We start from the raw sequence: 11,900 nt of genomic DNA on the forward strand, positions 1-11,900 counted from the left end.
TTCTTATGTAGCAGGTATGAAAAGTATTATTTAATTTCACCAGAAATCCCTCTGTTTTTGTATATCATAGATTTTTGTATTGGGCGTTTTAGATGTGTTTGGCGCCCTCTATAGGTCGCGGGTGGTCATGTATTTTATTTTCTCGGTTCTCAGCAGAATGTTCTGGAACTGACTGAGACCGGCCTGTGACCGACGTTGTGCTCTGTTTTGCTGTAATCTGAACAGAGAAATAAAAGTCCTATGAAAGAAAAAGAACAATTTCCAGTCATCCATTATAAGACCAGTGTTCATGACTCTCCAGTAGTCACCTGTTAGTGTTTTGTTTTTGTCTTGTTAAAAGACTTTTATATTAAATACCATTTCTGTTTAACCCTTAGATGCATAAGTGGGTCAAAAATGACCCGGTGAGGTTGTTTTCTTGAAATATCTTCGTAATGAAAAATTGTTTTCATTTCATATTCCAGGTATTCCTCAAAAAACATGTTTTTGATATAATGCCATTTACATTTTTAACTTACCTTTTATACATTTGAGGAAATTGTAGTTTTTGTATTACTACCCCAAGCTTCCATAAGTGGGTCAAAAATGACCCGCATGCATTTTCTATGGAATCCAATGGGAACCTTTGATTCTTATCAACTGTGGCTGTCAGGAATAAATTAACTGTGGACCACACAGACTATATCAGAAGTTTCACCCCTCAAGAAGATTATTTTACACAGCAAGAGCTGATACGTGTAAGTATTATCTTCATATGGACGGAGAGTAGAAACAGAGAGTAACAACAGCTAGAGGAAAATAATGGAAAAATGTCACCAAAGATGAATTCATGGCCTTCATTGGATTGACCCTGCTTGCAGGAAGTGAGAAGAACTGGGATGTATCAGTCCGTGATCTGTTTGGGAGTCCTCTACCTAATCCCATGTACAAGGCCACTATGGCTGTTGGAAGATTTGAAGACATTCGCCGTACCTTGCGCTTTGATGATAAGAGGACCAGAGCCTTCCGACTGGAAACAGACCATATGGCAGCCTTCCCCTATGTATGGGACCTGTTCCTGGTCAACTGCAGACAGCGATTCATCCCCAGAGATTGTGTCACAGCTTGTGCCATTCAGGGGTAGGTGCAAGTTTCTACAGTACATGCCAAGCAAGCCCGCCAAGTACGGCCTAAAGATCTTCTGGGTTTGTGATGCACGCATCCCCTATGCAATAGATGGTATAGTTTACACGGGGGGACAACCAGGGGAAGAAGTCCAGAAGAATGTGGGGGAAAACATTGTCCAGCAGTTGTGTAGTAGATTTAGAAACACAGGTCGCAAAATCACCATGGATAACTTTTTCACCAGTGTGCCTCTTGCGCAGCATCTCCTGGAGAAGGATCTCACTGTTGTGGGGACTCTACGTCAGAACAAGCCAGACATCCCTCCTCTGATGAAGCCTTCCAAGTCCAGGGAGGTTCACAGCACAGAGTTTTGATTCAATGACAGCCTTACCATGGTCAGCTATGTCAGAAAGAAAGGAAAAGCTGTTGTGCTCCTGAGCACGATGCACCACGACAAAGTAGTGGATGAAAATAGCAGAAAGAAAAAACCAGAAGTGATCACATTTTACAACAAGACAAAAGGAGGTGTAGACACCACTGACCAGATGGTTGGCACCTACACCTGCAAGCGCCAAACACAGAGGTGGCCCATGGTTCTGTGGTTCAACATAATTGACATCGCCACACACACCCTGAATGCCTACACCTTTTTCATGGCTCAGCACCCAGAATTCAAGAGCGGCATCACCAATGCACGATGGCTCTTCCTCAAAGAGCTGTCAAAGGAGCTTGTCACACCACACATGAGGAGTCGACTGGAAGACGGCCCCCAACTGAAAACCCCGATTATTGAAGCAATGGAAAGGTGTGGGGTGACAAAAGCCACAACCCAGCCACAGGAAAGAAGCAGACAGGGCCAACCAAAGAGAAAGAGGTGTCATATCTGCCCAAGTAACAAAGATCGCAAAGTCAACAATAGGTGTGGGAAATGCACCTGTGTGCAATGATCACAGCCAGAAACAGGTAGTTTGTCTGAACTGCATACAGTGATGAGACAGCAAGGCAAAACAGGAAAAGGAGAGAGGAACTGTCAATGACTGGACAGTTACACACACACACACACACACACACACACACACACACACACACACACACACACACACACACACACAAACACAAACACACACACATACACACACACACACACACAATGGATGTTCACATTTTTCTATTGCTGTTCTGGGTAATTTTATTTTTCAAAAATGTTAAAAAGTGAAAAATATAATATATTCAATCATGAAATCATTCTTGTGTTGTCTTAACTATATTACTAAAAATTGCATAAAAACCCATTGATTTGAATACGGGTCATTTTTGACCCACTTATGGAAGAGTGTAGGGTCCAGTCACTCATGCATCTAAGGGTTAAACCTCTGCATCCTGGGTCCATCTCCTTCCACAAACCGTGACAGGCATATCGAGGTTTGTGTTGTCGTCCTCCAACCACAAGGTGGGCGGTTCAATCCTCAGTCCACCCCCCCTCTTAAAATGGCCCCTAAGAGATGTTGAAAGCACTAGCTGGGACCCGAGCACCGAACGCTGAGAGGCCCAAATGAAGTTGTACGGTTCTACTAATTGTTATCATTCTGAGCGTAGTGAATTGGCTTTTTGACGGCTTCAACATGTTCAAAAAGTTTCTAAACTTTGCAGAAAATTAGAAAGTGGTGAAAATGTACGTATTCTGGAGTATTTGGAAATGGGCGAGGCAAAATGGCTCAACAGCGCCCCCTGGAACCAGCCCCTAGGTTTCCCCTTGACCGATCTTCGGACAAAGGTGTTTGTGGTGATAAATCAGGTAGTTTTTACTTAATCCTGTTAACGAACATTCAAGCAAACAAATGTCAGGGGAGAAAACACAACTTACTACTACTACTACTACTACTACCACTACTACTACTACTGCTACTCCTACTTCTAATAATAATAATTACCTTTATTTTCATCGTGCTATGGGGGAAAGACACTACACCAGAAAGATCCAATGAGAAACAATGAATCCTGAATGGATAAAATAGAACAATAGAATAAATACAGCTTCATAAATAAATGAGTGTTGCTAAATTTAGTTTGAAAGGTGTTAAAATGTTTAAAGTTTATTTTTCCTGATGCTTAGGTTTACAATTTAAACCAGGATTGCTCAACCCTGGAAAGTACCAACTATAAAATACAATTTCAAAAACTTCTAGGACTGAAAAGCAGCACTGAGCGGGCCGGAGCACATGCATTTTGAAGCGTTGCATGCGTTTTGCCTGAAAAAAAAAAAAAAAGACTGAGGACATATTGACACAGAGCTGTTTGTTTGTTTGTTTTGTTTATTTTTTTTTTGACAGGGACAGTGCATATTAATAGACATTTCTGTAAATATGCCAGATTTAGCCAGAAGGTTAGTTTCCATCTGCAGTCCTTGGCCAGATGTAACAATAGGCTCCCTAAAAAGCAAATAAGCAAATAACAGAAAGAGTTTAAAAAAGAACATAGAAAAGCAACAGATAAAACATTAATTATAACCACATACAAGTATTCAGTAGTTCAAGCATTAAAATACATGAAGCATGCAGGACAAACAAGAGTCAGCATCAAACAAACACAAATTGAAAAGGTAGACTAGGACTTATAGAGGACGTCTATATGTGTTAGACATCGAGGCAGTAGCCCACCAAAGCAGACAGTACATGCACAACAAACTAACAAAAAGTCGACATGACAATAGTACATGAAGCAGCACAGGAGAGACATAGAACGAGCTACAAAAAGCATACAAACAAGCAAGCATACAAAGTAAGTTGCAGGACAAATTCACAGACACGCTGACACAAGGAGGCAAGAGCAGGCGGGTCAAGTTTAGTGCTGGCAGATCATATTATCAAACAGCCACTGTTTCAGATTAGAACTAAATGACCGATATGTGTTTAGGTCTCTGATACATGTTGGGATGTTATTCCATTCACGTGAGGCTGCAACAGAGAAGGCTGACTGACTAAAGGTACTTTTCCTAAATGGAATAATGCAGTCCCCTTTCATGACTCCTCTTGTGATCCGATGTTGGTTTGTTCTAATAGTTACAAATTCTCTAAGTGGAGGAGGGGCCATGCCATGTATGATTTTGTAAAAGAGACATGCATTTTTGTGCTTAATCATGTTTTCCCAGCTCACTAGATTGTGTTTTCTTAAAATTGCACAGTGATGGAATTGCCTTGGTTTTTTGTCCAGAACTTTCAGTGTTTGTTTATACAAAGACTGTAGTGGTTTTAGTGTTGTGTGATTAGCCTGAGACCAGCTCGTCAGACAGTAGCTCATGTGAGAGAATATCATTGAATGCATGTACATCATGGCTGCCTCGGTGGACATAGAGTTTCGTATAAATTTGAAATTGGCAAGATTGAATTTGATCCTTTTGCAGACAGTTTTTACATGTGCCCTGAAATTAAAGTTGGAGTCCAGAATAATGCCAAGGTATTTAAATTCCTTAACAATTTCTAATTTTTCTCCTGACACAAGAACATCTGGGTTTTCACTACAGTCATTTGTTTTGGAGAAGAACATACCAACAGTCTTAGACACATTTAGTTGGAGACAGCACTGATTGAGCCATGCTGTAATTTTCAGCATGGCCTTTGTGAGTTTGGCAGCAACTTCGGTTTTTATCAATCCATGCACATACAGCACAGTATCATCAGCATACATTTGAATGTGGGCCTCTGGACACACAGACGGCAAGTCGTTGATATACAAACAAAATAAAAGTGGACCCAGTATGGATCCCTGTGGTACACCAGTGGACAAGGAGAGGGTGTCAGATTGCTGGTTATTTATTCGAACAGTTTGAGTTCGGTTAAAAAGGTATGATTCAACCCATTGACGTGCCTCAACAGAAAAATTAAAATTGGATAACTTGGATAATAGAACCTTGTGATTCACAGTGTCAAATGCTTTGCGGAGATCAATAAAGACAGCACCGACAACGCCACGCTTATCCAACAGTGATTTAATTTTCTCAATGAAAAAACAATTAGCCGTCTCGGTTGAGTGGTTGGATCTGAAGCCAAATTGCATTGGATGAAGGGGGAATGAGCTGTTGTTCAGGTGGTGTATGATTTGCTCAGCTACACACTTTTCTGCTACTTTAGACATTATAGGGAGGATGCTGATCGGCCTATAGTTACAGGCGGAATGATGATCACCAGATTTGAAAATTGGCGTGACAATTGCAGATTTCCAAATACTTGGAAACTGCCCTTGGGATATTGAAAGATTAACAATTTTAGTGATGGGATTGGCTAATGATGAACCGATATCTTTAAGCATCGTTGAGTCCATACCAAATGAATCTTTAGCTTTTGAGGGTTTGAGAGATTTAATAATACCTGTGATTTTTATTTCTGAGACAGTGTTTATACTGAAGGCTGGCTCCATTGTGTTTACTGAAGACACATTAACATGATCAGTCGAGAAGCCCTTTGCAATAGTTGCTACAGAATCAACAAAGTATCGATTAAGAGCTACTGCTACTTCAGATGGGTCCTTGGTCAGCTTTCCATTCAAGTCAAGTTCAATTGACCTTCCTGCGCTATGATGTTGTCCCATGAGTTTTTTTAACTGAGTCCATATTACTTTCGGATTACCCCGTGCCTCACTAATTATAGCAATAAAGAAATCAGCCCTAGCTTTCCTCAGACCTGTTATCACTTTATTTCTTAACATGGCAAAGTGATATTTGTCATGATAAAATTTTGTTCTAATGGCCTTTTTTAATGCAAGATCACGTTCTTTCATTAGTTTCAAAATGTCTGCATTTATCCAGGGAAGACTGTTCTTTTTATTCCTACTCCTAATGCTACGGGAAAATTCTGCAATTATACTCTGAATTTTACTTGAGAATATTTGACTGCCCTCACTCAGGTTTTTTCCAAATAACAGATCATTCCAGTTAAAACTATGAATAGTGTTTTTAAAAGACTCTTGCATGTTCTTGGGGATTCTAATGCTTTCATGTTCCTTAGTAGAGGAGCTAAATCTCTTTTTTGTTAACTTTCTGACCACAAGAGTTAGATTGTGGTCAGATAGCCCAGTTATCATGTTGTACGTTTTTGAGGTTCTCTCCGGTCTGTTACTGAACACTAAATCAATCTGAGTTCTGGTGGATTGGGTTATTCTTGTTGGACCTTTAATCAGCTGTGAGAGATCTAGCCCATCGGTTATTTGTTTGAGGTTCTTTCTAATTGATCTATCTTCCCAATTTACATTAAAATCTCCCATTATTATCACCTCTTTCTTAAAATGACATTCCTTGAGCATGTTTTGGAATTTTTCATAAAAATCATTATTTGAGGAGGGTGGGCGATACATTACAATAAGAATAAAAGACATTTGTGGTGATAGAGTGATATTCAAGCAAATACATTCCAAATCACAGTTTGACAGCAGTAATTCATTACATTGGATACAATCCTTCAGATAGACCATAACCCCGCCTCCCTTTGATTTCACCCTATCTCGTCTATACATTTGATAGCCTGGTTTGTTTAGTGCTGCAGTTGGTGAGTTTTCATGTAGCCAGGTTTCAGATAGACAGAGGAAATCTAAATTTGATTCCATTAGTAGATGCTGGATTTGGTCACTTTTCGATACAATACTTCTTATGTTAAGATGACCACCAAATAAACCCTTAGGTTTAACTTTGGGATCCCATATTATTCTGGAGTGGTTGACAGTTTGAAAGACTTTCCACTTCCTGTGTTTTGTGATTGCCTGATTAATGATTTGTTTCCCATTTACATCCCTTAGCCCTCTGGCCACACGTAGCTTTTTATTTGAGTTAATGTTACACTTTGCTATTGGATTGTTACCTTCGGTACCAGGAAGCTGTCGGTCAACATGCGTATCAGACTGCACGGCAGACTGAGTCACCACTGTGTAGACCTTTTGCTGTGGTTGTTGCCCGGCTGGCCGTGGTTGTAGCCCGGCTGGCTGTGGTTGAAGTCCGGTTGGCCGTGGTTGAAGCCCGGCTGGCCGTGGTTGAAGCCCGGCTGGCCGTGGTTGGGCTTGGACTCTGATCATGATCATGAAGTATAGCATATTGTAACATGTAAACGTCATGTTCAGTGAAATGAATTAGTATTAGTATTGCCAACCATGTCATTCCGGTTCAATGTTTTTGTGATTTTTCTGATTACTGTGTGTGTTTGGTGCTGCCGCTCTCAAGTTCCTCCATTGTCTCTCGTCTTCTGTCCGTCTGCTGGTTTGTCCCGGTGTTGTACAAACATGCATTTAATTCTCAGATGAACACTGAGCAACCTTCGATGATGTATTTAGCAAATGTCGTTACAGTTATTGCAGCTGCTATTGTGTCCACTGGGGGGGCGACGTAAAACTAGAACACTTTAAATGAGAAAACAGCCAATGTCTTGTAGCCAGTACGTTTATTAAGCCTACACAGTAAAATCACTCAGTTGTGAGTAGTACCAGATAAACTGGTGGAGGGGTGAAGGCCAACAGCTTTGTTGGGGCTTGAAAACCATAACGGAGGAAACAAGACTGTGAGGTGTCCAGCTTTGTACTTTAATATAAAGTCTTAAGGGAGAAGACCTGCTCTTCACCCATAGCTACTAAAACAGTGACCTGAAAAGGAAGGACAGACAAAGATTAGTTTTAGAGTCATTGTGAATCCAACTTAAAATCCATAGTCAACTTAGATCATTTGTCTGGTATTATTTTGTCAAATAATTATAACGTATTGTAAGGTGCCTTTGGGTGTTTAAAAGGTGGTGTGGAATAAAATGTCTTATTAACTTAACCCAGCCCAGCTTGATAAATTACCTTGATAATTTTTTTCTATCTGTACAGCATTATTTAAAAAGGTCTCATTTGACTTGACACCTTGTTTAACGACTCCAGAATTTTCAAGCACCATAAACAGAGGTTTGGAAATGCAGCTGGCGCCATTTTAGTTTTAAAAACTCTGGGCTGTGTTGAAGTAGAACAGACAAAAACCGAGACGTTCAGAAACAATGAATCAGTCACCAACATTTACTTCTTGATTGGTTCCCAGTCATGACTTGACTACCTGCTGAGCTGTCTTTTAAATTTCTCATCGTTCATCGTGTGTTCTCAATTTTCTTTCTTCCTTTTCACAATTGTCATTTCACATTCAAAGTATTTTTTCTTTTAGTTAAGTAAACAAAAGCAGAGGAGAATCTGCTTCCTGTTTACACTGGCACTCTGAAAGGTCACTTGAAATGGGCTTTCAGGTGGACCAGTTAGGACGGGGATTGGGACTGATACAAAGCTTTAACGCTTGTGTGTAAAGTTTGTTTAGAAGCAAAACACATTAATATGGAAGTGACCTCACACTTTGTGTATTTGTGTACACAGGACTATACTTTTATACAAGTAAAGTCATATTTGTGGCCATAATCAAGACAAAGCCTGTGTAAAAACATTGTGCGATATTAATGTGATTATTGTGCATTGAGTAGATAAAGTTAAACGCTCTTCTCAAGGATTTGTTAACTGCTGGTTATTTCGATACCTTTCTAGTATCAGTATATAGTGCAACCCTAGCAGGAGTACAAGGCAGACGGTAAACCAACCCAACAGTGTATGTATACAATAATCCACCACAGACACAACCATGAATGAATTAATGCTTAATTAATGCTTAATTTCAATGTTAAAGGCTGAACTTGGACACTCAAATTGTAGGTAAATATCAGTCAACAGAGTTAAATAGAATAGAATCCTTTGATTGTCATCGCACAGTGAAATGTAGCAGCATTCCTTAAGGTGACATCAAACCACAAGATGAGATGATAAACCACTTTTGAAAAAAAAATTTCATCAGATTCAGACAGGATTAGATTAAGATATTTTTTTGATCTCAGAAACCTACCATGCATGTTTCATGATGATTGATTTTCTCTGTGATTTCATCGCCCAGCTTACCCTCCGGCACTTTGAGATCCTCTCTGGTATCTCCATTATCATCCATGAGGGACAAGTAACCGTCCTGGACACAGATAGCCTGAATGTGCCATTAGAAAAGGGGAAACAAGGATAAACATTTAAAACATTTACATCGTCGTTTAAAAAGTAAATAAAAGTAGAGACCACTCATGAATAACCAGTACCAGTAAAGTAGATATACAAAAGAAGCTCCATCACCTGACCTCTGGGGACCTTAAATACTAAACTGAGAATATCGATCCTAAACCATGTCAAAACAACCAACATTGATGAGCAGACTTGTTTTAAAATTATCACAAGATCCCTGCATTCATTACAAATGCCACTTCCCCCCCGAGGCCCATCAGTTACAACAAGAGCTCAGACAAGGACCCCTTACCTGGTAATCCTTCATATTTACAAGTGGGACATCCAAGTCATGGGTAGATGGGACGATATCTTCATGTGTCGCCCCAGTAATGAGGTCAACTCCAACAAGGTGAACCTGGGAAAACACCACAACTAATAAGATTCAGCCTCGGGGCAAGAAAGCATCAGGGGTCACTCATTAAACTGGGCCAGATCAAACTAATTCACTTAAATGCCTTGAAGGGATAGTTCACCCAGAAATCAAAATGCACTCATTATCTTCTCACCACTGTACCGATGGAGGGGTGGGTGAAGTGTTTGAGTACAACTTCAACCGACCCTCTATCGGCATAGTGGTGAGTCGATAATGAGTACATTTCTGGGTGAACTACCCATTTGAGCTCGCCATTCCAAAAATGATGCACAGGATGCTTTTACCTTGGCGTGCCCATGCTTGCCAGACATGGAGGTTTTCATCTCAATGATCTTGCAGGGACGATCTTTAATCATGACAAATCCATCCTTCCTCAGTGCATGGGATATGTAGTAGAAGCCCCTGAGTGTCCTTTGTTGAATTCCTCATCCGCCATGGTGGTCAACAGGCTGTGCTTTGAACAGGAACAATACATGACAAAAAATAAGAAGCAGAACACAACTTGTACCTTGCGACAAACCTCGTCGCAAGTTAGCTCTCTCTCTGTCTGGGGCATCTGAGTTAGATATGAAAGTCCCTGAGCGTAGATACTACTATGTAATAAGACTAAAGCAGAATTGTTCGCTTTTAGAATTGTTAAGTGAAATGAGAAAACACTACCAGCGATACAAAGGAAGAGGTGATAGTATCAAGAATGAGGTTTGGTCATAAAGGTCTACAAACAGCACCCTGGAGATAATAAACAGGCACGACACAGGCAGATGTGACTGGTGTGATCAGCAGGAAACAGTAGAGCATATATCTTTAGTCTGTTCACAATAAAAGAGACGGACACAGACACTTAAAAACTCACTCCAAAGAAAGAGTTTCACATTTGGTATAAGATAAATACTACCGAGGTGATGCAGGATTTAGGGCAATATTCAGGTTTTTAAAAACACAGAACTGTTTAAGACAATTTAGGTACATATCCATTCTGACTCACGCTCCTTTCCAGACACTGGCAGTAATGCACCGATAAGTCGTTTGCCAACCGCCAATAAATATCAGAAGAAGAAAAATTATCCAGTAAGAAGTACACAAATAAAAAAGAGGAAGTCGGAGTTGCTCTTACCTTTGTGCTGCTCACCCTGAAATAATGTGAGTCTTGCATGCGTGGAGCTTATGTACCACAGGAGGAGCGGAGAGGTGGGGGGGGTGGTGGCGATGGAAGCATGGGAGAGGAGGACGGGAGGAGGAGGGACGATCGGCAGGCAAACACCTGTAAACAGCTGATACACATCTGTACACATCTGACACAAATCCGTGAACAGCTGGAAAACAACTGCAAACAAACAGCTGATACACATCTGATACAATTCATTCCATGTTCAGAGTTCTAGTGGAAAACATACATACATTAGGTTTTAGAGCTTGTGTTATAAAAGCCTCTCCATGCTTTGGCCTAAGAGGATATAATGCTAGTGGTAGAAATGACCCAAAACACTAAAATCCTGCAGCTTAACCTGAGAGTTTGAAAATAGGAGTACGAGAGATGAACCAGTCCATACAATAGTGACACATTTTTCATTGCACTGCTTTTGTGTAATGGGAACATATAATTTTCTCCTTGTAAACAAACTTATTTGAATGTAGATGTTGTTTTTTTAATAGAAGCAGCACAGCAAACAGGATAAACACGTAGTAACCCAGCCAAACAGGAAAGAACAACTCAACTAAACAGATCAGCCACTATGAACCATGGGATGGCCCCTAACCGTTTAGAAACTGAAAAGACAATGGATAGTTATAACATGGAGCAATATGGGACCAAATATTTCAAGGTTACATGACACATCTTGATGTCTCATTAGCTACCACTAGACAACAGCTAAGGTTAGCATTCAACCACTTCCTTGCTAACATTCCTGTCTGATACCCTTATGTGATGCAATGGGACAGACATTTTAAACCTGAATTATCCAAACACCTCTGAATCAAAAATCTAATGCTATAAGCTAAATCCAATGCCAACATGCTTGAAACAACCATTTGTGTTCATTTAAACACATGAACATTAATAATAAGAAGACAAACTTTATTCCACCGCACCTTTCATACAGGAAATGTAGCTTTACATACATTATAGATGAATATAAATGTTAAAATGTAATTCAAAATAAGTACAGAACGGATTTAAAAAGTAAATATGTTAAAATCATTTTTAAAAGACAAGAAAATAAATATGAGAAAAGGAAAATTAAATTAGAAAAATACATAAAAACAGAAAAGAAAGGACATGATATAAGCGCACTTCTCAAATTGAACACTTACATAATGGATATTAGCTCAT

General features: G+C 39.8%; 1 pseudogene; it reads right to left on the reverse strand.

The window, feature by feature from the left end:
- Positions 1-7,662: 7,662 nt before the first annotated feature.
- LOC133014957 (eukaryotic translation initiation factor 5A-2-like) lies at positions 7,663-10,021 on the reverse strand (annotated as a pseudogene).
- Between the last annotated feature and the right edge of the window lie 1,879 nt (positions 10,022-11,900).

Source organism: Limanda limanda, chromosome 12 (assembly GCF_963576545.1).
Source record: "Limanda limanda chromosome 12, fLimLim1.1, whole genome shotgun sequence".
Classification (NCBI taxonomy): Eukaryota; Metazoa; Chordata; class Actinopteri; order Pleuronectiformes; family Pleuronectidae; genus Limanda; species Limanda limanda.